Source organism: Choloepus didactylus, chromosome 13 (assembly GCF_015220235.1).
Source record: "Choloepus didactylus isolate mChoDid1 chromosome 13, mChoDid1.pri, whole genome shotgun sequence".
NCBI classification, from domain to species: Eukaryota; Metazoa; Chordata; class Mammalia; order Pilosa; family Megalonychidae; genus Choloepus; species Choloepus didactylus.
In genome coordinates this window covers 7,714,042-7,740,974 of record NC_051319.1, presented here as the reverse complement: position 1 = coordinate 7,740,974, position 26,933 = coordinate 7,714,042, and the positions used below count along the sequence as shown (strand labels likewise).

Below are 26,933 nucleotides of genomic sequence, written 5' to 3'. Positions count from 1 at the left end.
TGTTCATTGCTGGTGTGTAGAGACACTGCTGATTGTGTGTTGATCTTTTGTCCCACCACTTTGCTGAATTCATGTATTAGTTCCAGTAGCTTTGTTGTGGATTTTTCAGGATTTTCCATATGTATGTGATGGTTTGAAGCTGTATGTACCCCCAGAAAATTATGTTTTTAAATCTAACCCATTCCTGTGGGTATAAACTCATTGTAAATACAACATTTTGATAAGGCTACTTTAGTTAAGGTGTGACCCACCTCATTCAGGATGGGTCTTAATCCTATTACTGGAGTCCTTCATAAATGGAATAAATAAACACAGAGAGAAAGCCAATGAAGCAAGAAGCTGAAATCAACAAAACGTGGAAGAGGAGGGAGTGACCAGGAGATGTTGCTATGCGCCTTATCATGTGATAGAAGAGGCAAGGATTTCCTGGAGCAGGTCTTTGCGAAGAAAGCATCACCTTTATGATGCCTTGATTTGGGCATTTTCTCACCTCAAAACTGCGAGCTAGTAAATTCCCATTGTTTACACATACACACACACACACAAAACAGGAATAAGCTGGGAGTAGGCAATCTATGAAACCATGTGGAAAAAAATAAACTGTCCACAGGGTATACTTTTAAGTGAATAGAGTTTCTAGAGAGAAAAAGATCATTGCATAGGATTATTAAGTCTCAGTTTCTACAATAGAGGTAGATGGAAAGGAGGAAGAGGCAGAACTACCCACTCAGTTCTGTCCCAGCACTTCACGGTCTGTGTGGGCTCAGGGCAGTGCCTTGGACTGGCTGTTAATGAGTGTATGGTCTTTCCTCAACTCCCCATGACCTGTCAGGACTTATACTTATTGCTTCATTCACCAAAGCATTTATGGGAGCCCCTTTTCTCCCCTTTACTTCTGGGGCAGGGAATAGGGAAAAAAGAGGACTGAGAATGTTCTGGTATTGGCAGTCCTGGGGAGAGAAAAGCAAAGCTTTCTGGGTACCAGGATATACATTGTGGGACTTCCTCTAGCTGCAGCCTGTTTCCACTGCATGTCAGACTTCAGGCATGAACACAGATTGATTCAGGAGTGAAGGAACCGTCTTCAAGGATGGGACACTTCCCTGGTGGAAACATCCTGGCTGGACTTGCTGACTGGAGAAAGGAAGGCTCATTTAGTGCTGCCAGAAAAGAACATTCTTGGCTGACGTCTGTGTGAGCGTTCTTCGCTTCAAATCAGGCAGGATATCGACTAGCTGCTCCTGAATGATTGTACTGGGGCTGAAAACTGATCAGGCCTGGGTGAATCAGGAGCGGGCAAGTCAAGTGTGTTGAATTTAACATGGAGGAGTGGGGGGTGTTCCATCTGCAAGCTGAGAGACCTGGGATGCCACTTTAGTCCTGGCACTCCCACAGTGTGGACTGGACTTCTTTGTCCTCTTCAACAAAGGGAAGGATAGAACAAAATTATTTTCAAAGTCCCTCCAGCTCTAATAGTCATTCATATAGATGGGGTGGGAGTGGACGGGGGCACACAGGGCATAGAGACAATGGTTCAATTGGAAGCTGAAGGAACAATTTTAAGTTTAAATATCAAAAAGGCAAAAATGGTTAAAAAAAAAAAAAAGAAAGAAAGGACCCAATCTCTCTCCTCTCAGAAAGATCAGTAGATTTTGGATCTGATCTCATCAAAATTTTTTCTCTTTCTTCTGTCTCTCTTTCTTTCAAAAAAAATCAGACTGTACTTTATTTTACTCCTAATCTTTTCCAATGACTTCTGACTTTACTAGCCTCTGTGTAGCTACTGGTTTTCACATTTAAGGTGGAAAATCTTTATGTAGTGATCTTAAAAGTGTCAGTGTGAACCTCAGTAATGGCTGCATGTTAGGAAATCAGGAAAGTTGTGACCAGTGTTTTCGTTGCTTTACTGCTCTTTATTCAGATCAATCCTCTTGCCTTTTCTTCCAGATAGAAGAGCCAGAGGAAATGCCCTTTTAAATTCTGGTTTTAGATTCAAGATGTTACATTCATTCACTCTTTTTTTTTAAATTTAATATTGATTTTTAAATTTTTATATGCCATTATCTCTTGCAGAAAGCTACAATACACATATACAATTAGTGGTCCAATTCAGTTATCATTGGTATTTCATATAAAATGGTAAAATATGAATAACCAGAGCAGCAGATAATTCTGCTTACCATATTATGATTGAATTATTAGCTTTACATTTAAAAAAGGTTTCAACTCTCAAAAATTCTAACCTTGGTTGTCAAAAAGCAAAAGCTGAGTACCATGTATATACATGCAAAGCACACACACAGAGAAAACTACACATTCAATACCAGTCTCAAGAAATTCTTTAGATACAAGTGTACATTTAAAATAACATCACAGTTTCTATTACAAATGAATGAGAACACCAACACTTTTTTAAAAACTGTTATTCGTATCATGACCAATTAGCTCTTCTGAAAATAGAGAATCATGTTCTATACATAACCTTTTTTTTTTCCATGCATGTCTTTATTTTATTACTCATCTAAGCATATACTGGATAAAGCAGATGTCAGTCACAAGATTTTTTACAATCACAGGGTCATAAGATAAAAGCCTTATAGTTATACAATCATTATCAAAGATCAAGGCTACTGGGTTACAGTTCAACAATTTCAGGTATTTCCTTCTGGCTATTCTAATACACTGGAAACTAAAAAGAAATACCTATATAATGAGTCAGTAGTTGTAATTATATTTGTCAAATCCTAACTTCTCAGTTAGAACTCCTCCCTCTCATTTGATAATCCTCTCAAACTTCAGGATATCTGGGCAATGACCATCCTAACTTCCTCATGCTGAAAAAGGGTGTTGACATTATGGGGCAGAGGAATGAAACTGGTTGATGTTCTTGGAGAGGCTGGTACCTCTGGTTTCATGGCTTATCTGGCACAGGAACAATCTGGAGGCTGTAAGTTTCTGAAAAAAATAAACTTAATAAATAAAACATTTATAGAATCTTAGATAAAGCCCAGGGTGTTCTTTAGGGTTTTCAGGAATACTGATGGTTGGAGTTTGAAATACTGTGGCAATTTGCAATATCTGTTTGAAGTTTGAAGAAGACTAACCTCCAGAATGACCTTTCAACTCTATTTGAAATCTCTTAGCCACTGAAACGTTATTTTGTTTTGTTTCTTTCCCCCATTTTTGTCAAGAAGGCATTCTCAGCCCCATGATGCCAGGGCCAGCTCATCCCTGGGAGTTGTGTCCCACATTGTCAGGGAGAATTATGGCCCTGGGAGTCATGTCCCATGTAGGGGAGAGGGTAATGAATTTATTTGCAGAGTTTGGCTGAGAGAGACAGAGAAAGAGATTGAGAGAGAGAGGGAGAGAAACCACACCTGAGCAACAAAAGAGGTGGTCTGGGGGTTACTCTCAGGCATAATTATGAGTTCCATAAAGGCAAACCTGAAGATTGATGGCTTAGCGTATTAAATTGGGAGTCCCTAATGCTTGAGAGAATATCAGGAATTCCCCAGGTGGGGAAGTTTAATCTTTCCACATTTTTTCTCTAGTCCCCTAAGGGACTTTGCAAATACTTTTTTATTTTCTGCCACTATTACTCTGGAATGTATCAGTATAACAAGATCTCATTCCCTATTCTAGAATCCATGTAATTAGGTTGTTTATATACACTGACCAGAAAAGTTAAGTTAGATAGTCTGTGTTCTGGTTAGCTAATGCTGCCATTTTGCAAAACACCAGAAATGGATTGGCTTTTATAAAGGGGGTTTATTTGGTTACAAAGTTACAGTTTTAAGGCCATAAAGTGTCCAAGGTAAGGCATCAAGAATAGGGTACCTTCACTGGAGAAAGGCCGTTGACATCCAAAAAACCTGTTAGCTCAGAAGGCATGTGGCAGGTGTCTGCTTGCTCCCAGGTTGTGTTTCAAAATGGTGTTCTCCAAAATGTCAGTGTCAGCTTTCAACAGCTGCCTTCAAAATGTGTCCCTCAGCTGCAGCTCTGAGGTCCTTCTATTTGTGAGCTTTTATAAGACTTCAGTGAAGCAATCAAGGCCCATGTTGAATGGGTGGGGCCACACCTCCATGGAAACAATCCAATCAAAGGTATTACCCACAGTTTGGTGGGTCACATCTCCATGGAAACAACCTAATCCAAAAGGTTCCAATCTAATCAATACTAATACATCTGCCCCCACAATATTGCATTAAAGAACATGGCTTTTTCTAGGGGACATAATATATCCAAACCAGCACAGTGTGCTACAGAAAATTTAAATTTTGGACAAAATAAATATTCCTTCCTTTAGCCTCACATGGAAGTTGAAGTTTTAAAATACAGACAATATCATCCTTTACCCTGAATTCTGATTTGCCTTAGTCCTAAACAGATCAGCTTTGTTTGCATCTCTAATTGAAGTCTAATCTCTTTTTCAGCTTCTTTAACAGTTGCTGTATGGAGTAAGGCCGACTTTCAGAGCTGCAGATCTCTAATTCCGAGTCTCAGGTGTCACACAGATACCTGAAGTTCTAGGGACTGACCAGGGTATGCACAAAGAGCACATCATCTCAGAATTTATAAATAACAGTTAAAACTCAGGAATAGATGTGACTGCTGTAAGAGATTACGATCTCATTCACTGTTCAATTTTTGTTGAGAACTGGCACTGTATATATGCCAGTGATAAAGGAGGGAACAAGACTATTGTGATCCCTCCCTTCCTGGGAGTGTTGTGTGTGTTGTAGTCATGTGTGTGTGCTGTGGGTTTCTTCAGATTGGAAATAGGAAATCAGAAAAATAAGCTAAATATTATTGTGTTAAGAGCTATAAAGTAAACAAAGGGCTGAGATAGAGAAAACGGCAGGGTAAGCGTGAGTGTGGGAGGGGGTGGAGGTGGGAAGCCTTTTGAGATGTAGCCAGTGAAGGTTTCTTTGCAAAGGAGCCATTTAGTCCAAAACATGTGAAGGGCTAGTCTAAGAGTGGAGATGGGATTCCAGGCAGAGGAAAGTGCTGAGTCCTCAGGTCGGCATAAGCAGCTAGTGTGAGGAATTGATGGATTCCCCCGAGTGACTGGGGAGATGAAGGCTTGTCCTCTTCTCTACATGCTAGCATATATGGAGTTCTTATTTTAATCTGTAGGATTTAGTTTAGCTATAGAGGAAAATTTCCCGAGTTCAAATGTGTGACACACTGGCAATGGACCCTTCAGGTGAGTCTGGAACTGACCTTCTTCAGCCCAGGACCCAGCAGAAGTGGGTTCAGTGTGTTGTCTCTTTCAGAGGTGAAAACCAGCCAGTCTGATTTCTTCCTTCAAGCAGTGACAGTTTTTTGCAAAGTTTGGGGATACCAATACAACCCAGAGTAATTTGGGCAGAGAATAAATATGTATTTGCAAAACCCCCTTGAGGGACTGGGGAAAAATGTGGAAATATTAAACTTTCCCATCTGGGGAATTACTGATATTATCACAAGCATTGGGGACTACCAATTTAGAAGGCCAAGCCTTTGATCTTGGGGCTTGCCCTTATGAAGCTTGTTACTGCAAAGGAGAGGCTAAGCCTACTCATAATTGTGCCTAAGAGTGTCCCCCAGAGAACCTCTTTGTTGCTCAGATGTGGCCTCTCTCTCTCTAAGCCTTCTCAGCAGGTAAACTCACTACCCTCCCCCCTAAGTGGGACCTGACTCCCAGGGGTGTTAATTTCCCTGGCAACATGGGACATGACTCCTGGGATGAGCCTGGACCCTGCATCATGTGATTAAGAAAGTCTTCTGGATCAAAGAGGGTAAGAGCAATGAAACAAAATATAGTTTCAGTGGCTGAGAGATTTCAAATGGAGTCGAGAGGTCATTCTGGAGGTAACTCTTATACAGATATCCCTTTTCAGTTTTTAGTTTACTAGAATAGTTAGAAGGAAATATGTGAAACTGTTGAACTGCAATCCAGTATCCTTGATTCTTGAAGGCAAGTGTATAACTATATAGCTTATATGGTGTGACTGTTTAATTGTGAAAACCTTATGGCTCATACTCCCTTTATCCAGTGTATGGACAGATGAGTAAAATGGGGACAAAAATTAAATGAATAATAGGGGGGATGGAAGGATGGGCTGTTTTGGGTGTTCTTTTTTACTTTTATTTTTATTCTTATTTTTAGTTTTTTTTTAGAGTGATGAAAATGTTCAAAAATTGATGGTGGTGATGAATGCATAACTGTATGATGGTACTGTGAACAATTGATTGTACACTTTGGATGAATGTATTGTATATGAATATATCTCAATAAAATTGAATATAAAAATGAAAAAAAGTTTGGGGATAAAAAAAAACTTCATAAAAAAATTCCTTCCATCAATAGGAGACCAAAGAATGGGAAATGGATTCCAATAATAATAATAAACATTAATTGAACCCAATCTGTGCCATGCTCTAAGTGTTTTATATGTTTACTCTAAGGCTCATGTCATCCCTGTGAGGTAGAAATGATTGTTATCCCAATTTTACAGATAAAGATGGTGAGGCACGAAGAAGTCCATGTGCTTGCCCAACGGCCCACAGCTATGGGGGTTCAGAACCCCTGTTCTAACTGTCAGGCAACACTGCTTGGAGGGTCAGTTTACATAAGGACTTCAGATAGCACACCCTGGAGAGGAGGAGGTGGAGTTTCTCTCTCTTTCTGGAGTTCTTTAAGAGGATTGTCAATTTTCCATCAAGAATGAGATTTCTAGACCCCATTATATCCACTAAATCAGAATCTCTGGGGGTGGGACTCAGGAATTTGCATTTTAAAATTGCTACTCAGTTGATACTGAATGCTGTTCCACTAATGTTTGAGAAGCACAGATGAAGGCATTCCCAATATGGAGGCAAGAGACAGGACACTGAAGTCCTTCAATAATGATGATGATGATTGTGATTATGATGACTATGACGATGATGATGATGATGATAACAGAGATAATAACAGTATTTCTGCAGTGCCTTCTCGTCTCTGGGCCAGACATTGTATCAGGTGCTTCCATGTGTGCTTATATTTAATATTGATAACTCTACAAGGAACATATGATTTTACATTTACAAATAAGGGAATCTAAATTCAGTGAGTAACTTACCTAAAGTCTTGCAGACAGTAAGTTGTAGAATGATGGTTCAAACTTAATCTGCCTGTTTGTGTTGCACAACATCATACCTGGTATCTATAATTCTGTGGGGTTGTTTTTAGAATACAGGGGAGCCAGATCAACCTCAAATATCCTTTCTTATCTCATCTTGAAATATAGCCAGATGACCAAATGAAATCTTTCTCGGTATGAAATCTTTGGCAAGTTGTTTAGCCTCTCATTTTCTTAATTGTAGAATGGGGAAAAATGGTGTCTATTTTGTTGTAAGCATTAAATGAGATAATCCATGTAAAGCCTTTAAAAAGTACCTGGCATTTAGTAAGCCCTCAATAAATGTAGCTGCTATTACTATTATCATAAATGAACTGCTCAACTCTTCCTCAAATGGGTTTGTACAATTCTTCCATGATGAGAATTTCTGATGGCAAATATTGATTGCTGGCTTCCTCTTTGCCCTCTGAACAGATAAACCAACAAAGATCAGCCTGCTTCTTAAAAAGCAAAAGCAAGGTGTCCTTGGATGTTGTCTTTGACCATCCCTCAGTGTTGAAAATTCTTTCTCCCAACTGATCTCCAGCAAGATATCCTGGTCATCAGCTGAGTTCTACTTGTGTCTATCTGCAAACTCACCTTCCCATTTGTATTACCTTCCCCTTGTCAGGTAAACAAACTTACACTTTTCCCTGATCACTGATCATTGACATCCTCTCCATTCATCCAATAAATATTTATTAAGGACCTACTATGTGCCAGACACTCACTATTCCAGGCACTGTAGGTGTAGCAGTGAATAAAACAAAGATCCCTGCCGTAACGGAGTTTAAATTCTAGTGGGAGGTGGGGGAGGCAGACAAGAAACAAACAAATAAGTCAAGTATAAAATATATTAGGTGGTGATAAGTTCTATAGAAAGGGAATAAGGAATGCAGGGGATGATGGGGTACAATTTTAAATAACATTGTCAGGGAAGCCCTCACTGAGAAGGGAATATTTCAGCTAAGCCTTGATGGCGGTCATAGAGTCAGTCATGTGGATTTCTGGGGGAAGAACATTCCAGGTAGAATTTCAGCAAGTAAAAAGTCCCTGAGGCAGGTATGTTTGAGTGGCTGCTGCAGACTGAGTGACGAATATGATAATAGGTGATGTATTGGACAGGTAATGATGGGTTAGGACCATGAAGGGCTTTGTAGGCCACTGTAAAAATATTTGGCTTTTATTCTGGGATGGACGCCATTGGAGGGCTTCAAGCTGAGAAATGTTCTGCTATGATTGATGTCTTTATAAGAACACTCTAGCTCCTCCAATAAGAATGGACTCTGGATGGACAAGGATAGAGGTAGAGCAACAATTATATGACTATTGCAATAATATAGGGTAATTTGAAGGGAAAAGAAAAATTTTATTACAGGATATTGGACAACTCAACAAATATTTGAGAGGTCTGAAGGCCAGGTCCATCACAGTGCAGAACTGGTCTGGTGTTGAGCCCATGACTCCCAGCGTTGGGGCCCAGATGTTGCAGCCTGTATCCCCCAAACATCACTGATGCTGGACTCATCTGCTGGAACTACTGCATCTCCTGAGAAATAGGCGCCATCACTTGCCACTTCTGATAGCTTAGCTTCTGATTCTAAGACTGGTGGTATCTGTGACTGGTGGAGCCTAGGTCAGGTAGCCATACCCATGCCCAAATTATAAGGGTGGCAGGCAAAGTGAGTTTGTGACATTCTTAGCTTCTGTAGGGGTAAGAGGATTCTGCCACATAATGTGGGTGATTCCCAACCATAGGACAGGGATTCAGATGCCAACTGACTAAAACAGCATGACAAATGTCCACCACTGGTGGGGACTTTCTGTTCCTTAGTCCCTGCATTTCTGTCTGGCAGTGCACCAAATAGCAATTGGGGGGACAGCCTCCTCATGGTTTTTCAACAATGGCAACAGCAGCAAAACAACATTACTTGTTCTTATCATCATCCTCACCACCACCTCACAATATTGGCAATTCATGCTCATAATGTGAGTCATGTTGAGATACTTCCACATTTTTCCATTGTTCCATAGCATTTTACTGATTCCATCATTGAAGCCTATTGGTTCCCTCCTTCTCCTGCTTTCTTAACAGTATAATCAACAATTCAGAATAGTGAATAGATGGGGAAATGGAAAGATGTGCAAAGCCAGGAAGGAGTAATAAACATCCCGGTATTCTCACAGTGGACAATATTTTTTTTTTACCTCAGTCACTTGGTCATCAGATGACTCATGTTATTGAATGAATCAAATATTTGAAAAAACAAACAAACAAACAGAATTTAGAATCTGCCATTCCTCAAATTATCTCAGACCAGACAACCAGGCATTGTATCACATTCCTTGAAAACACCACCTCCCCATTTTCCATTTAAATTCAATATTAATAGGTAGACAACGATCTAGGAGGAATTCATATGGCTTTCAAATCCAGAAGGTGAAACAGCCCCCAAAGACTAATTCTTAGCCCCTACTTGGGAAATTGTTCATTCAAAAATTAATATTTGTAGATGTTTATTAGAGATTGAGAATATATTATCCTCTTCCACTCTTATTTGATATACTTTAAATTTTCACTCCTTGCTTAAAGCTTTCTATGTTACATGTAAAACCTTGATAAAATAACCTGGGGAGCTGATAAAAATGCCTACACCTGGGCTCACTCAGGACCAATTAAACCAGAATCTGCAAGGCCCATCCCCCATCCCCTTGACTCTAATGTGCAGACAGGGCTGAGAACCATAGATCTAGGTCTTGGCGGTATTTGGGAATTAAATCAAAGAACAGCCAGGTGGTGGCTCAGCTGGAAACATGAACTTAACTCAAACAAGAAATGAAAATTTATCAGGCAGCCTAAACATAGCATTGACTTTAAAACCTGGAGGGACAAGGTACCAACTTGCTGCTGTGAGAGTGTGGAGTTGTGAGATTGCCATGGAAAGCAGGTGCCTCATGCCAAAGTAACACCATTCTATTCTCGAGAGAGAGGTTAAAAGTTGAATTTCACCCTAGGGTAGAATTAGCTTTAAAAACAGGCTGATGACTATGTCCCAAATCGATCAAACAAGTTGGAGCAAAATGGTTTGGAGAGAATGGGTCTTCCCAGGATCAGAGAGACCTGCAGGACTGACAACTGAGGTGGCTATTAGGTTGGGTGGGTCTTGGATTTGGAAGGCAGTGGTGCAATGAAGGTGGGGTCCCGAGAAGTCCAGCTCTCAGAAGCAGTAATGGCAGAAGCCCCAGTGGAAGCATTGTAGGCCTAGGACTAGTGGTGCCAATTGTGCCAGCTGCTGCTGCAGGAAGACATTTAGGGAGCATCTATCTAGTGGTATAATTTGGGAAGGCTTCCTGATTTCATTGCCTCCAAGCCTGATTGTGATTGTGGTCATCCAGCATCCCTTAATAAAATTGCTATCATGCTCTAACCAACAGGAATAAGTTCTATATTTGCAACTCTGAATGATACATGCACATTGTTATTTAATATTCATTCAACTCAGTGGCAGAGAAGATATGATTCCCATTTAACAGAAAAGGAATTGAAAGTCAGAGAAGTTAAGAAACCTGTCCAAGGCTATTCAGTCAAAAAGGGGCAAAACCGGAATCAAATTCACAGGTGAGTGACTCCAAAGCCCATGCTCTTTCCTCTGAACAGCTCCTGGCCAGGGGTCACATCTGCTGTGTAGTGGTTGTTTGACTATCTTTGGCTTTGCATCCTTCTCCTTCATGGTTCAGACTGGGGAAATGACCTGGGGCTCAAGTGGCCTAAAATTTGCTGATAGTTTGCTAAAGCTGCCGAAATGCAAAATACCAGAAAAGGATTGTCTTTTACAACGGGGGTTTATTAGTGCACAAATTTAGTCCTAAGGCCATGAAAATGTCTACATTAAGGCATCAAGAGGTAGATACATTCTCTGAGGAAAAGGCCAATGGTATCTGAAACACCTCTGTCACCTGGGAAGGCACGTGGCTGGCCTCTGTGGGTCCTTTGCTTCCAGGTTGCATTGCTTCAGCTTCTGGTTCCAGTGGCTTTCTTCTGAAGCATCTGTGGGTTCTCAGCTTCTCTGGGGCAAACTCTGGGCTTCTCTTAGCTTAGCATCTCCAAACGTCGGGGTTTGTTTCAGTTCTGATTTCAGCCGCTGTCTCCAAAATATCTCTGGGCATTTTCTCTCTAAGCATCTCTGAGCTCTCTGCAAAATGTCTCTGCCTTTTATTCTCTCATGAAGGATGCCAGTAAACTAATTTAAGACCCACCTTGAATGGGTGTGGTCATATCTGCATGGAAATAATCTAATCAAAAGGATTCAGCCTCAATAGCATGGGTCACATCTCCATGGAAACAACCTAATCAAAATGTCCCACCCACAATAAGTCTACACCCACAAGACTGGGTCAAAAGAACATGACTCTTCTAGGGTACATAATAGATTCAAACCAGCACATTTGCCAACCAATGTCTGCCTTTTATTAGAAATTAAAGTAATTCCCAAGAATGTGGGCACAGACTGGAAGCTTCTATGGTTTTGTGTTTTTGCACTTCAAAACTTCCTAGCAAATATTATTTCTGAAAAATTTCCTCTTTTTCAGGGTTGAACTTACAAGAGAAGGGATTTTTCCTACACCTCAGTCAGTATGCAGAATGCTCACACGTGTGGGGCCCAGGGAACCATTTTAGAAGAACTGGGGCAGGGAGTATGTGTTCAGGGGTGAAGGAACCCGGGTCACTGTTGTCCCTTCTTTCTGCCAGCTGCTATCCACCTAGGACCCCGAGAAATAATGCATTTAGGCTGAAAAATCACTGTTGCCAAGGCAGCTCTTTCCAGTAAACCAACTCTGGTTTTCATTGGAAACTATTTAAAAGCTGGAAAGGACCTTAAAAATCTTATTTTGTCAAAGAGAAAACTGACCTAGAAAGGATTTTCCTGAGCTCACACATTTAGTAGCCAGGCCGGATTACTGCTTTGGATTTAACACAATAGAAACTACAAAGGGACTTTATAATGGGCGTGGAGGGAGGGGGCGAGGAAAAAAAAAGAGCAAAAGGGTCTTTTATGTGTTATACAATTTTACCGGAGAGACATTTAACGTACTGATAGATGAGAGATGGTGTGAATCGTAGAAGGGCGGCAGGGATTCCGGCGGGGTGGGAATCACTGAGAGTCAAAGCATTCCTAAAAGGCTTCTGGCGAAGTGGAGGGGCTGGAGTAGTCCCCATGCGAACGAATCTGAGAGCGTGGCCGCCGCGTGACGGCGAGCAAATGAGCAGAGAGAGCAAGTGGGGCTCCCCTCTCGCCCGGCCTGCAGAAGAGGAGGAGCCCCACTCCCCCACCCAGCCCTGCTCAGGAACCCTGGGTCCTGGAGCAAAACTTGGAAAGGCCGCGAAGATGGCTCTCGGGGTGGCCCCCTCTCGGCGAGGGAAAGCATGCCCACGTGGAGAGGCGCAGAGCTCGCAGGGAGGCCGGGAGGCGGCGGCCGCGCTGCAGGCCCTGCCGCCGCCGCTCTGCTTTCTTCTCGCCCGGGCGCCGTGGTGTTGGTTCCCGGTGTCCTCTCCACCCATTTCCTTTGCCTCCCGCTGCTGCTTTTAGTAGCGACAATACCGTGGAAGACCCCGCACACGCACTTCTTTTCGAGCCTACGAATGGGGCGGGGACATGGAGAGAACTGGCTTCTGCGGCTGCGGCTGCGGCGCTCCCCTCCTTCGCCCTCTCCCCTCCTTCGCCCTCGCCCTCCTCCTCCCGCCCCCTCGCTCTCCTCTCCCTCCCTCCCTCCCCGCTGGCCGCCTCCTCTCCCCTCACCCCTGCCCCGCGCCGTCGCTGGCGGAAGGAGGCCCAAGGATGGCGGCCCTGCTCCGTCCCTGCCTGCCTCGGCTCTCGCAGTCGTGCCTCTTGAGAACAGGATCTTGCAGCTGAAGGTGACGCTTTCAAATCCCAGTTTCATTATGTATTTGTGTTTCCTATCTACCAGATCCCACTAATTGTTATCGCGCTGCAGGGGGAAAAAGATGCATTCAGTCCTTCTTCAGTGTATTTATTCACAGTAGCCATGATGTCCAAAGAACAGGCACACAATACAAAACCTAGGAATAGGGCTGTACAAAGTAGATGAAGCAGGAAAAGATAGGCAGGAAACACAAAGCCTATATTCCAGAAAATGAAAGGAGCATTGCCCTTAAGCAACAGCTTTGATGTCCCCTTCAGGGGAAAAGGACTGGAACCGCCTCTCACCCCCTCCCGGCTTTCTGATTTGCTTGAAAAATAGAGTCGGAGTTAATTATCCAGGTTTTGATTGGTTTTGCCTTTTGGAACCCTGGCTAAGGGCTGCAAGGCCCTTCCAGGATTAACGTAAATCTTTTTCTTCTCAAGTTTTCACCCATTCATCCAACAAACATTTACTGAGTGCCTAATATGTGCCAGGTGTTGTTCTCATGAACAAAACAAACACTTTTGCCTTGCATTCTAATGGGGGAAAGAGAAAATAAAAGAATGAACAATAGATAAGTGAATTACATGTTAGAAGGTGATTAAAAATAATATAGCAAAGTAAGGGGGATCAGAGAGTGGTACATTCCAATTTTAAAATAGTGTGGCCTGGTAGCCCCCAGGAGGACTGCCCCAGTGGAAACCTGCCAGGCAGAAATTGGGAAATTGGGGTCCTCCATGGATTTAGCCCCTTCTTTAGGTTCACAGATTTGCATAGATCCGGAGACCTTTGAAGAGGCTGGCTGTCTTTTACTGCTAGAATTGGATGGGAGGTGGAGCATCAATTATTCATCTTTTAATAGAGCACTAGAGCTTTGACTTCCCCTGTGTCCATTCCTACCCTCAGGAGAGCTGTGAAAATGGTTTTCATTTTTAAAAACAGAAAAGAAGCTTGGAGAGGAAAAAGACCATAAAACACAAGGAACTCTGTGCTCTGGACAGATATAAATGTAGTGAGGCAAGATCCTCAGAAAGCATTAGTGGGAGATGGGTTGGCTTTAGGATGGGAAACATCTATAGATGGAGTGAAGTCAAGGGACATTGTTTTAATAATCCTAAATTAGGTTCTTCAGTTGGGTTGAAACAACAATAACGTAAATAACAACAGTAATGAAAAGAGTAAGCACTTGTTGAGTGCCTGCTGTGTAGCAGCCATTGTGCTAAGTCTTTTACAAGGTAACCCCTTCATCTCTGGCTTTCTTTCAACTAAAAGACCATGTAAGCTCCATGAGAACAGAGACCTGGTTTTATTCGCTGCTGTGCCTGAAACAATGCCTGGCACATAGATGGTGTGGATGAATAAATGAATGAGTGAGTGAATGATGCATCCTGGAGAAGAGGCTCAAGGTGCCCCTGCTCTGGGCCTCACAATGAGATGCTGAGGAGATTTCAGGCCCTTCATGTTCAGCAGATTGCAGCACACCTAATACACACCTCCTTGTCATCACCGTTGACTGCCCTGAGTATGACTTCAGACACTATTAGGCTGGCAGGTTTCTTTTCTTTACTGAGTTTACCACCCTCCTCTCCCCATGGTGGACGGTTGGGTAGAGGAGGAAAAAAGGGGTAGCGGGGGAAAGAAAACCTTTCCTTGCCATTCATCCATTATCTCATTTAATTGTCATAAAAACCCATTTTACAGAAGAGGAAACAGAAATTTAGAGAGGTGAAGTAGTTGCCAAGGCCTTAATCGCAAGTTAATGCTGAGAAGCCTCAGACTTCAGAGCTGCGCTCTGACTGACTCCACTAGCCGGCAGGACAACAAATCCAAGACCACTAAGCTTTGCTGTTGTCCAGTTGACTCCACTGCCAGGGGCAAGGCAATGTTTAGGGCAGGTGCCTTGCTGTTTAAGGGGATATTTAAAAGCATGCCAGATCTTTCAACAATGAATTCAAAGCAAGGAACCACATTATATTATTTCTCGAGACTCCCAGGGAACTGGGTTGAGTTCACTTGGCTCAAGGCTTGAAGAGTATCGGGCCACGAAGATAATTTGGGCACAGGGTATGTTATCACTGTTTGGCTTGCTTAGCTCCTTTGAGGTTGTCAAGGAAGACGTTTTTTTTTTTTAGTGCCTGTTTATATACTCAGTGCTATGTAAGTCGCTAAGAGTGGAGAGGGACAGGAAGGATTAAAATTGCAGCAGAAGCTCTCCTCTCCAGGGTGATTGGTACTATTGGTCTGTGGGCTAATAAAAAAGGCTGCTATTGAGGAGAATAATAAAAATGATACATACCTAAAATGTTTTATTTTAATTTAAAATATATATACATGTAAATTCTTTGTCAATCTTTTGGTGTAAGGCTAACATCTTTTCTTTGATTCTGGATCAGATGACTGGAGTTCTGCCTTGTCTTTCTAGAAGAACTCACACCCATAGTGAATCAGCTACAATTTCCAGTTTTGGTTTTTTTCAAGCTAATCAACAACTTAAAGATCATTTTCAAATAAAAATCAGCGTTATTTCTAGGTTTTTAGGATATTGCCCCCTAGTCTTTTAGAGTTTTCTTTCTCACACCTAATTTGATAGTGAGCTTTCTTTAAAAAAGTGATTCAACTTTATGAATCTCTTCAAAGCATTCAAATTAGTTTTCATAAAAACATTTCTCTTTTTTTGTGTTTATATGTGTTCTAGTTTGCTAATGCTGTCATCGTGCAAAATACCAGAAATGGATTGACTTTTATAAAGAGGATTTATTAGGTTACAAATTTATAGTTCTCAGACCATTAAAGTATCCAAACTAAGGCATCAACAAGAGGATACCTTCACTGGAGAAAGGCCAGTGTTGTCCAGAACACCTCTGCAGCTGGGAAGGCATGTGGCTGGCATCTGTTGGTCTTTTGCTGAGGGTTCTGGTTTCAAAATGGCTTTCTCCAAAATGTCTCTGCACTTTTGTCTCTCTTAGCTGCTTCTTTCTCTCAGCCTCTGTGCATCCGTGCTTGGACTTCTGTCTCTCTTAGCATCTCCCTCTCAGCTCCAGTGCATCTTTGCTTGTTCTCCCATTGCGTTTCTCTCTCAGCATTTGGGGGTCCTCTCTTAGCTTCTCCAGAGCAAACTCTGGGCTTCATCTCTTAGCTTAGCATCTCCAAACATCCTCTGTCTGCATCTCCAAGTATCTCCAAGCATCAGCATCTGTGTCCACTCTTGAGCTCTCTTAAGAACTCCAGTAAACTAATCAAGACCCAACCAGAATGGGCGGGGTCCACACCTCCATGAAAATAATTTAATCAAAGATCTCATCCACAGTTGGGTGAGTCCCATCTCCATGGAAACACTCAATCAAAAGGTTCCACCCAATAAGATTGGATTAAAAGATCATGGCTCTTCTAGGGTCCATAACAGTTTCAAACTGGCACAGTATGTTTTGAGTTTACCTATTAACTACTTAAATTACATAATAATGATAAAAGTACCACTGGCATAAACAGATAAGGGAACAAATATGACTTGTCCTTGGTAAGCTCTCAGCTCAGCTGGTAGGGGAGGAAGTAGATAGAGGAATTTCTCTGTGCCATGTGCATCAGGCAGTAAGTTTTATGGAGTGAATGGAGAGCATAAGTAAATTTGGAGAGTCAGCTAAGTGGAGGTTGATTAAGAGAGCTTTCTATTACATAAGTAAGTTACATTGTCACCATCCAAACCCTCCAGAGCTCACAACCTATTGGGAATATGTCCTAGAGGTACGTGCTACCATGTGCCTTGTCTACAGCCTATAGAGGCCTACTGCCCTAAATCATTATTCATAACCAGAGGTCTTGCCCATCCCCCCCAGACCACTTGAGGTGGACAGTGGACACTTGGCCCACAGATAGCTGCCCATGCCTTGTAGACTTTCTGAAAAAGAGAAGCCAACTCATTTAGATTTCTCTAGCAAAGAATTTTCACTTTGGGACAAAGAAACTCAACAAATTGTTGGCAGGCCCTTGAGTGAAAGAGTATGAAGTCAAGCTTGGGCAGCTATTGTGGGGCCACTGAGATTTTGAATTAATGGAAATATAGATGGAACAGGCTAGAAGGAGAGAAAAGAGCAGTCACACACAGAATTAGGGAAGTCATAAGACAGCAAGTAGAAATGAGTAGCGGCTGGTCCCCAAGCCTCCTTGGTTTCTTCCTTCTGAATCTTATTTGTTGTTTAGTATTTCCTGAATTCCTCTGAGACCTCTCTATATTCTTACAGTTAACAACCTTTTAAACTTGAGTTAGTTTGAGTATGTTTCTGCTCCTTGCAATCAAAGGAGCCCCAACTAGATTAGGAGACAAGGTAAAAATAAGCAAGGGCTAAATAGTATGTTACTGCCTGCTAAGAACTGGCAAGACTTCAGAGGAGAGAGAGATCAGTTGCAACCTTGATTTTATGCCCTTCTATTCCTCTAACTTTTGAAGATGGGTTCACCCATCCTCCTTCCTATTGATCCCACTCTAATTTTTATTCCAGACCACTATCTAGGTCTCTGCCCTGTCCCTAGTGCCCGCTGATTTTGGTGTCCTGGAACTGAGATTTGCCTTTCCTCTCTCTTTAGTACTTCCTAGACAGTTCCTACTGCTGCAGCTGTTCCTGTGGACAGTCCTAGCTACTAGCTGAGTCCCCGCCTGATGCTGACTGTCCTCCTTCCTATAGTCCCTCTTATTTCCTACTCTTTCCTCTCCTTGTTATTCCAACCATTATTATCCCAGGAATTTCACCAGGCAAGGTAGGACTTGAGTAGATTTGGAAGGAGTAAGTAGATTTGGCTTGACAGAAGATGAAGAGAAAGGCACCCCCATTAGGAAAATTGCTAATGGTTTATATCAGCTTAGTTCTCATTGGTTTTTAGATTGTAGTCATGTTTTTAGTAAGAATATGATATATTACTGTGGAGGTGAAGAGCCATCCATTTACTAGTTTGCCTAGGAACCAATGAATATGTTTGTTTAGTTATTACGTGAGAATCTTTAAAGTCAGTACTCAGACTTGGTGTCAAAACTGCATCCCATGAAAGGCCCAAGAGAGGCATGGCCTCATGTTTCCTGTTGTTGTGAGAAGTGGGTTAAATGGCTTAAGGAGCATCCATAGAACGCTCTTAACCATTCAAGTTGAAAAAGGTAGCTATATTCCATAGAGTATTGACTGAATGAAACATTACAATAGTCCCTTTAATCCCCCCACGTTAAAGAAAAACTATTACAAACCCTCTGTATCATCTGAGAGAGAATATCTAGTAACCCCTCAGTTACCTGGTATTCAAAATAAGTGAACATTTTAGATGATCGAAAGTAATCCTTTAAGAGGCAAAATCTTCATTAAAAATGATGTCAGATTTCCCTGCTTTTATTAAACGGAGCACATTGAACTGAGTCTAACCATTTCTAGATGATTCAGGGACTCACTAGACATGTTTCATAATGCCAGCTTACCACAACTTCTCCCAATGGGCAGACTAGGGCAGCCACATTTGGAATCATGTGCCTCTCCCGGACTGAGTTACAGTTGATTGGCTCAGAATGGTCACATTCATAAAGGTAGCCGGCCTGCAATTTGGACAGTGACCTTTGATCTGTAGTCTGACTTAAAAAGTTGAATTGGATAAATATGATGCTCTTCAATTTAAGTCAATAATGGAAAGAATTAGAGATTTTTAATGGGAGGCAAAATAAAACATCTGTGACATAAAAGTTGGGGCTGAAGAACCCATGATGGTCTGTAAGTCAGCGAAGTTATGAACAAGCAGTAACTGTGATGAAGCAGATAAAGAGAGCTGATTGAGGGAAGACAAAGAAAGCTCTATGCAGAGAGAAGCAGAGTCACGGGGGAGCCTGTGACCGCTACAAAGAGAAGGTGTGCCTTCTCTAGGGCCTTCTAGGGCCAGGTGTGCCTACACTGAATGTCTCCAGCCTGTTCTGCTCTTTGGGTAGTTGTAACTTTTACTTTGTTGTCTTCTCCATTACCCTAGGTCTCTTCTTTTCACGTTTGAGACATCTATTTCTAGGCTTCTCTTTTCTCTGTCTTCTCTTTTTGCCACTGGCTTCTTTCTTCTCATTACTTTCTTTTCTTTTTTTTGCTCCATCTTCTGTTTTTCCCCCCTTCTCCTGGGCCTCTGGGTTTTGACACTCTTGCTGGCTGGCTTTTATAGCTTTCAGAGGTCGTGCTCTCCTTGGTGTGTGCTGTTGTGTGGTGAAAGAACCAGTTGCTTGGTGTCTTCTGTAACCTTCAAGGTTTGGATCTTCCTAGAACCGTTGCTTTCTTCCAGAGGCCTGTGGGAGTATTTTCAGGTTTGCAGCTATTCGGGAAAATGAGGAGTACCAGATGTCAGAGAGATAGCAATTGGCTCCTAATGCATTATGTTATTTTTATTTACTTATATATTTTTTGGCAGCAAAACCTTGCCTTTCAAGTCCCTTGCTAATTTTAAAATTAGTTTGCATGCCATGAGCTCAAACCAGTTGAGCTGGAGGATGAGGGTAGGAGGGGCGGGGAGGTAGGCAAATGAGCCAAGATGTTTGTTGTGCTAAATTTCAGGAAAAAGTCAACCCAAATTAAAAATTTTGACCTCAGGCAATGAACAAAATAGATATTGTTAGATAATTAAGAATGGATGATAGAGCTGATTCTAATACTATCTAGAAAACCCAGAGCACAGTATAAACAAGCAAAATAGAACAGTCACTCAAAGGGAGAATTTTAGACTTTTCAAATGCCAGGTAAGCAAACATCTTAGTCAGGCAATCAATTACTATCCATTTTCTTGAGACAAATTGGAAAACCTAGCCTCTGTCTAGTTTCTGAATCCCCATAAAGAGGTCTCTTACATCTCACACAAAGATGGAACTCAGTGCCATAGCTTGGCCTAAAAGCAAGAGAAGATAAACTGACCCAACATTTTAAAAACACTGATCACTTTCTCCTCCATGTAATTTTAAAAAGAAAGCATGGAGCAAATTGATTCAGAGCAGCTTCCTATCCACACCCCCCGCCCCCTTCCCTTACTTTAGAAAAGAAGAGGAATATGCACCTTACCCATCCTGGATCTTCCTGTGGAGCGTTATTCCCTGGGGTGGGTAAGCCTTCTGGGCACCTGTCAAAGGCGCACTTCAGGATTGCATCCTTCTGAGGGGATGCACGCGGAAGCAAAGCAAAGAAAGCTTTGGGAGGAAATACTGAAGGCGTGGCTTTCTTTGTTTCATTCAGGTGAAAAACTCTGCCAGGATTCATGCCTCTATCCGGCATCTAGCCAGCTATGTAGCTTAGAATTAGAATTTAGAATATGTTTGCCAAGGTATGTATGTATATGAACATGTTTATTTGAAATGATAAAATATAATAGAAAGTCATGTCTCAATGACAGTGTCTGATTTTGCTGATTAATTTGACAACAAGGACAATTTTTCCCACTTGTGTAATTGGGAGGACATTTTCTGTAAATTGCGTGAGCTAAACATGCGGTTCCAAGGTTTTTGAAAAAATATTTCAAGTAGTAAACTGCTTGAAATGTCGCTATTTGCATTTACTTAAACCAACGATAAAAATTTTAGATGCCAGCTTAAAAATGTGTGAAGGGGTAGAGAGTTTTCCAAATTTTTTTTTTTACCCTGGGGGTACTAGAGCACAAAATGTTTGAGTACTGTTGCTATAAGACATTATTAGAGGAGCTATGGTATTTTGCTTAGAGGAAATGAAGAGAGGTGGAGATTGTGGATGGGGGTGTTCTCAAACAGTTTGATTCAATTAAACACTTGCTTTGTGTAGGGCACTAGATGAGGTGCTGCGGGCACATAGACATGAGTAAAATGCTGACAAATTTACATGCAGTTGAAGGACTTCATAAAGAGGGTAGAGGAAAAGTCTGGGTAGATTTAGAGGGTAAAATTACGGTTAATGGGTGGAAACGATAGGGAGATAGCTTCTGATTAACCTAAAGAAAAACATTCTAAAATTAGAGTTTCTCAGCAGTAAAATTGGCTGACTTGACTTCCAGCTTCCAGGAATGGCAGAATAGCATGTGTATAAAGCCCAGACAACATTCTAAAGAAAACAATTGTTTGAAGGTGCTGGAGTGCATCCAACAATGAGCTGAAAATGGAGGGAACTTGATGTTTGGAACAAGGGACTTGATGCTAGGAATAGTCCCACGGGGTGGGATCCACATTTTTATAGTTTTTCCCAGAGGGGAGGCCCCAGTCCACCCTCTGGGCTATAGGTAGAGCTTTCTGAGGTGTTGAAAATGTTCAGTATCTTGTTGTGTAGTGGTTACACAGGTGTATGCATGTGTCAGAACTCATATTATCACGTAAAATTTGTGTATTTTATTTTACATAAATTAAACCTCAATAAAAAATATGTCAATGAAGAATGACTCAGAGTAGCAGGAACTAGAATCTTCAGTTGCTACAAGAAGTGAAAAGAATTGTGATTTTCAGCTTGTTTCCAGGCTCCTCAGATAACTCTGCCAGTAACTGTAAAAAAATTGCCATGTCCTCCAACCAGATTAATTTCTATATAAAAAAAATCTATGCCATACATTATTTGGGGAGGAAGTAGATGCCTTAATGAAATAAAGACAGTATCACACATCTGAAATTGTTGTGAATCTGGGAATGAACCAGATTCATTGAAAGAGGCTTAGAACAAGGACTGGGCATCAAACCTTTAAAATGTGGTCTGGTATATATAAAATGTGGCCCCAAACCAGACCAATTCAAATGTCCACCTTCAGTAAAATGATCTTGCAAATGTGTAGATTTAAGCATCAGAATATGTTATAACAACACGAAAGTAAGAATGAACAAACTACAGCTACCCACTACAACATGCATGAATCTCACAAGCCTAATGTTGAAAATAAAACATGAAAGACATAAAAGTGAATAAACCGTATGATTCCATTTTTTATACACATTCAAAAATGGGCAAAACTAAAATCATCATGGTGGGAAGATAGGGTCATGGTTTTGCCTGAGGAGGCGGTGGCTGAAAAGGGGCTTAAGCGGCTTCTGGGGGCTGATGATGTTGCGTGTCTGGATCTGGATGATGGACATGGCTGTGGTCACTTTGTGGAAATTTTTGGTAGAGCTGAATTTTATGATTTGTGCTTTTTAATGTATGTGTGTTACACTTCAATAAAATGTACAAAAATGAAAAGGAAAACAACACAAAACAGTGGTCTGGTGATATATTATCCTGGTCTGCTGGTCTGGATGATTGGAAGCCGATGTCAGGCTAATGCTGCCTCTGAAGTGGGAAGCCATTTTGAATGGAATTCAGAATTTTGTGGTGCATGGTGGGAGTTCTGCTGCCACTGCTTCTACCCCAGCAATTACAAACCATGCGTCTTCCCTCCCTCTCCCCACCCCATCACAAAGGTTTTTAGATCCCTGGCTCTATTCAAAGTTGAAATAGCACAAAATTTCTAACTTTCCTGCAGGGTTGGAGGCAAGGGCACGATTCTACACAATTTCTACACAATCTCTACCCATGCTTTTCCTCAGTGTCTGCAGTACAAATATCCATTCCCTTCGCTTTCAGTCAGGATCCAGATAAACATGGGCTAGCTGGAGAGTAAGCTTGCCAGGTTGGGGGATCTAATTAGAAATCTCTCTTGTAAAATCTGATGGAAGGGACTTGGGAATTCCCGCTTCTGGACGCCCCGATGGATGATCTCTCAGGTATTAGAGGATTGTTTTTCATGTGATTGGCAGTGCAGGGAATGAGAGAAAAGCCTTTCCTATGCTCTCACAGGCAGGGCTAGAGGAATGAAATAGCTTGGCTCATGGCAGGTTGAGAACTCCCTGGCTTGCTCTGTGGATGTCGCCAGACCCCGAGGGGATGCGGCTCCATTAAATCAAAGCTGTGCGGGGTGGGCTGAGACAAGTCCCCATCAAGGCTGTCTCTGGGCAGGTCAGCTGGGTCGGAGAAAACAAGAGGCCTCAACGTGACAGTCCCCACATGCTGCAGACTTAAAAGGGAAATCCTTTGGATTCTGACGGGACTCCTGGGGCTCAGCCCTGGCCTTGCCCTGAGGCTGCAAAGAGGAATAAAAATATGAAAAAGGCTGTAGGTAGCCGTGATGGATTCTTCAGATGATCAAAGACATTTTCATTCCTGCAAGGATTTTGCAGCCAGAGCTTGTTTGTTCCTCAAATCCCCTCGTTTTTTTCCATGGATTGGCACACAGAAACGCTGTCCATGCACTCCCAATTTCTCCTCACTCACCTGACCTCACCCCCACTTATTTCCACTTTTTATTCTAAATTTCTGGAGTGCTTTTACCCTCACAATCGCTCAAAGGTTTCCCCTAATATTACTGACCCTTAAAAAGAGTCAGTTCTACTGTTTCCCCACTATATTCTCTCATGGTCTTCCCTTGCTTTCTTACATTTTAATTTTAATATTCTTTCTCATTCCTACAAAGGCAGGCTCCAGAGGAAGGGCACGGAGAGCAAAGAGCACTAGACTGGAATCAGAAGAAGTATGAACATTTTGTTGTTTGCCACTGACGTGTGTGATCGTGGGCAACTGATAGAGGCTCTGCCTCTGGGTGTCAGTTTTCTTTAGATGGGTGAGTCACCCACTCTCTAAATCCAGTGCCATGTGTTGTGCTGGTATTTGTGCCATGGTGAATGCAGAGACTAAGCCTCTATCTTGGCTTTTACAAACCTCCTGAACAACAGTATATCTGTGTCTTCTCTGAAACACACACACACACACACACACACACACACACACACATTCACATCCAAGTATGTGTGAGTATAGATTGATACAAAGAGAGTTTATGAGTGGATGAGAGACCCATGCCAAACAATAACAGAGAGTAACTGTAAGTTGGTTCCATGGTGAATGCAAAGTGTAAGGTGCTATCTTGACTCTCAGAAAGTCCACAAGTCTGGTGAATAACAGTATCTCCAGGTTTCCTCGACTATCTATGTATACCACCTATAGGAATTTGCTAAATGTGTAAGAGAAATGTTAAATAAAGGCATGATCTTAAAGACTACAGTACCCCAAGACGAGCCATACCTAGAAACTAAATCAGAATTTTCTTATCTTGACGCTAACAGCTCCTTCTTGCCAGGGGTAACTTCTGATCTCATCTTATTTTTCAAAATTTTGTTAAATAAAGGCATTAACTCAAGGCTGATTTTTATTTTGCGGCCACAATGTTTACATAATTACTGGATCCTCTTATTGGTGGAAAATGCCCTGTTGTTCCTATCTCAAGGCAGGCAAAGGACATGGCGGCCAGATCCAGACAGTTGGAATAAGGCAAAGCAAAACAGAGATTTGCAGAGCTGGGTCTGGTAGAGCTGTAATTAGAATTACAGTGGGGCTAAGGAAGAGCATGGGATTAAATCTGAATTTTTGAAGGAAACGCTTAACCCTCTTCCTTCCTGGTCCTTTCTACTAGCTCTGCTCAAAGGGACAGTCTTCTTCTGCTTAACCAAATACAAATTCTTCCCGTATTTGCACCAGAGACCCTGATATGATGTGACTATGTTTTGATTAACCCTAAACATCAAGGATTAATTAGAGTAAATATTTCTTGCTTTCAGAACAATTCACATGGAGGTAGAATTTTGTTTGGGAGTAGGGACAGAATGTGAATTGAGAATATCTGTGTGAATACTAAAAACCCAACTGAAAAAAAATCTCATGTTTATTCTGGACTCAAGACTGTAATATGAGCTAAGTGTTAACTTTCTGTAAAAATATGAAATCTGTTGCTCTCTATTAGGAAAGAGAAGAAAATAAATATATCTTAGTTCCTACTATGTGCTAGGCACTTTATGTTTATTTGTTCCTAATCATCAACCTCTGAGGAGATGTTTCATTCCCCTTTTAAACATGAGGAAAATTGAGGATATGTAGCAGCTATAGAAAAAGAGCCAGAATTGTAACACACACTCTAAAGCCACTATACCATGTGGCTTTACCAAGACCACATCTCCACCATCATTTCTTTTACTAAATTTAATTTAGTTTAATTTGTTTTGTTCCTGGTTCTGTGCTAGTGGTGTGGCTGGTCTGAAAGAATAAGATGACCCCTCTCTTTGAAGAGCTTACTGATTAGAGAGACGTTAGATCCACGTACATGAAACAATTAGAGCATATTTTGTATATAACCAACATGAGGAAGATGTTGAGTTCAAGAGTAAGTAAATTTCGACTTAGTGCAAATAGATAGATGTCAGGTGAGATCTATAGGGGAATCCTTGCTAGAACAGCTGGAGATGTTTTCATGGAAGAGGTGGCACTAGGCTCTGAATTATGAAAGTAAGAAAGGAACTGTGGACTGGCTGGGTTTTGGTGAGAAATCCAACCTTTTGACCCCAATGCCCTGATTTCCATTTTATTTGGTGTCTTACTCTGTCTGTGCTGCTATAACAAATACCACACAGTGGGTGGCTTAAGCAACAGCGATTTGTCTCATGGTTCTGGAGGCTTGAAGTCCAATGTAAAGGTATAGTCAGAGCTTGCTTTCTCCCAGAGTCTGGGAGTAGTGTTCTGGCAATCCAACCGTCACGTGGCAGTCTCTCTTTCTGCTTTCTCCTGCTTCTGGTTTCTACTTTTGTGGCCAATTTCCATTGCTTATAAGGATTTCAGCCATATGGATTAAGGCTCACCCTGATTCTGTTTAGCCTCATCTAAATCAGATCTCTGAAGATCCTATTCACAAATGAGTTCATACCTTAACTAATAATTACATCTTCAAAGATCCTATTTATAAATGGACTCATAGCCACAGGACTGGGAGTTAGGAGTTGAACACGTCTTGTGGGGAACATGATTCAGTCTCCAAAACTTAGTAATGAAGAGATTTAAAACTTTTGATTGAACTTGATAAGAAGATACTATTTAAAATTTCTTCTTTCTTATTGTTATTTTCCATATCCTTTTTAAATGTGCCCTTTCCTATAAAAGGTATTTCTTCTATTTTTATGTTCATGGAAAACTAAGCAAAGAGGGGCTACCCTACAGAAACCCTGCTCCCTCCTGTTTTTGGAATTGCTTGTTTTATCACTCTAAGTCTCAGCTCCATTTTCCTTCTTAAGTGTTCATTTGGAAATTGTGCCAGCATTGATAAAAGGCATTGCTTTTGAACCTAGAAAATCTTTCTTAGGTAGATTTGTTTTTATACAAATGCCACCTATATTCAGCGTTATGTGGAATATAAGCTTTTAATGATAGCCCTGGGAACTGGAAGGAATTGGGGGCTTATCTGCTTTTAGTTGTATGCCATTTACTAAGCCATTTTCTCTCAGCACCAAACCTGCCCTTTTATACTCTGCTTTATGGTGCAGTGGCTGGGACTCTGCCATCCCCATTTCTGCATTGTCAGCTGGCTCTATATTAACCCTGCCTATAGGGGGCACTAGAGGAAGGCTGGAAAGCAGAAGAGGAAGAAGGGACATGCTCCTTCCTGTTTGTCTTCTTGGTGGTGTTTCTTTCCTGTTTGCTTCCTGTTCCTGTGAACATCACTTTAGCATCACTACTTCTCCTTGGCAGCAGCAGTTCCTTCCCCTAGCCAGAGCTGAATCCAGTTTGCAATTTTCCAACACTAAGACAAATAGATTGCCTTTTCTCTTGAGTATGAGTCACATGTTTCTTTGTGTGACTAGGGAACATGGCCATTCTGATACCTTGATTTGATACTTCTAGCCTCCATATCTGTGAGAGAATAAAATTCTTTTGTTTTAAGCCACCCGGTTTGTAGTACTTTGTTACAGTAGCCCTAGGAAACTAATGTAATCATCAATAAAAAATTAGAGCATACATCCCTAAAGTATCTATTTTTTCTGTTAGTCTGTTTACTAATTATACACACAATCAA

General features: G+C 41.5%; 1 protein-coding gene across 2 annotated transcripts in view; it reads left to right on the top strand.

The window, feature by feature from the left end:
- Positions 1 to 12,938: 12,938 nt before the first annotated feature.
- The window catches only part of ZNF366 (zinc finger protein 366), a 96,144-nt gene continuing 82,149 nt past the window's right edge, over positions 12,939 to 26,933 (top strand). For both annotated transcript variants that reach the window (XM_037801896.1, XM_037801893.1), the window contains exon 1: positions 12,939 to 13,059. The gene's annotated coding sequence lies outside the window, so the exon portion shown is untranslated. The remainder of the gene's footprint in view (positions 13,060 to 26,933) is intronic.